This window comes from Aedes albopictus, chromosome 3 (genome assembly GCF_035046485.1).
Source record: "Aedes albopictus strain Foshan chromosome 3, AalbF5, whole genome shotgun sequence".
Taxonomy (NCBI): domain Eukaryota; kingdom Metazoa; phylum Arthropoda; class Insecta; order Diptera; family Culicidae; genus Aedes; species Aedes albopictus.
This window is the reverse complement of record NC_085138.1, coordinates 51,327,766-51,329,234: the sequence shown is the minus strand read 5'-3', so window position 1 is coordinate 51,329,234 and position 1,469 is coordinate 51,327,766. Positions and strand designations below refer to the sequence as shown.

At 41.3% G+C, this 1,469-nt stretch overlaps 1 long non-coding RNA gene across 1 annotated transcript; it reads left to right on the top strand.

The window, feature by feature from the left end:
• Nucleotides 1-234: 234 nt before the first annotated feature.
• Nucleotides 235-1,125, top strand: LOC134291837 (uncharacterized). The gene is made up of 2 exons (XR_009999304.1): nt 235-664; nt 730-1,125. It is a non-coding gene; the product is annotated as an uncharacterized LOC134291837 (long non-coding RNA).
• Nucleotides 1,126-1,469: the final 344 nt, after the last annotated feature.

Sequence of the window (1,469 nt, the reverse complement as noted above, 5' to 3'; positions counted from 1 at the left end):
CCATTCGGTTGTTAGGCATTAATACCAAATTCAATAACATTAAGAATCGATTCTTGCTTTCTATCGTTTGAGGTGGAAGTCATTAATCGGAAAATTATTGCAAATTGATGCGACAATCCCCGTCATGGGAGACCAAGATAGTCTCAAAATATTAGAAAACTGGTTAAATGATCGAAAGGGAGAAACGGGTGCATGACAAAGCCACGGTGTGCCAAAAACCGTTATCTATATCTATCTATCTATCTATATATATAAAAATGAATTTCCGTCTGTCTGTCTGTCTGTCTGTCTGTCTGTCTGACCGCTATGCATTCGGAAACTACTGAACCGATCGGTGTGAAATTTTGTATGTGGGTACTGTTGGGACCGGGGCAGGTTCTTAGCTTGGTGCGGGACCTCTCCGGTCTCGGGAACGGGGGGCTCCCATACAGATGACTTTGCGGGGGACGTCCCTTTGATGCTGCATGTCAAAAAACACAGTAGGCAGGCAGTACGACGTTTTCCCGGAAGTACTAATGAGCGTTCAAAACAAATATGTCAACAGTGTAAGTGCTCGAGCAAGGCTGTTTTGGCCTCGGAATCCGGTTTTCTCTGGGGGAGATTCAACATAATTAATTGTCCAAACAGACAATATTTTTCCACTTCGCTAAGAGCGTAAGGCGAGGTGAGGTTAACGATGCGCTTGAAATTCAATCAATCGTAAGAATAACAATCTTATTTCCGAAATAGGAGTACGTTCGCAATGATGATGGTGAGGATATTCTTCGGCCCAGCAGGATACAGGCGATCTTAGCACAGGTATATATTAGCCCGCAAGGACAAGTCCGACGATAATGGGACGCACTGGCATTCACCGACCGAGAGTTCACAATTCACCCACGGGTTACGTATTCCTGAACGAGAAAAACTCTACACTGTTGCGGCATTTCAATGTTTTTGTGCAATTAGACGAAGACCAACAATGACATAGAACTCCGATCTATACGTTTATTCCCGATCAAAAACGTAGGGTCACCTCCTCAAAAGAATGTAATTTTTTAAATCCCATATCCCCGCCGAGTTACATTAAAAAAAAAATCAAAGTTTCATTCAAAAAAAAATAAGCCAAATAAACATTGAACATGATTTTGGCAAGACCTTTCTGAAAATATTTGTCTGTGAAAGAAACGGAAAGACTAACCAAACAAACCCCCCCCCCACTTATTCTTCCAAATAAGTAATACAGGCAGGTTGAAAGTTCCAACATGATCCAAACCGAACTTGGGAAACTAACGACTTCTCTCATGAACTAAACCACCATGTTGGCAACCGACAGATGTCACACGCCATAAAACCATAGGAACTAAATTAATGACCAGAGACCGGCATGGTACAGAAAGGCATTGTAAACTTGAACTCCATTCAACTTGATTTATGACGCTCAAAACTATAAAAATATTTATAAAAAATAATTTCTGTCTGTTTGACCC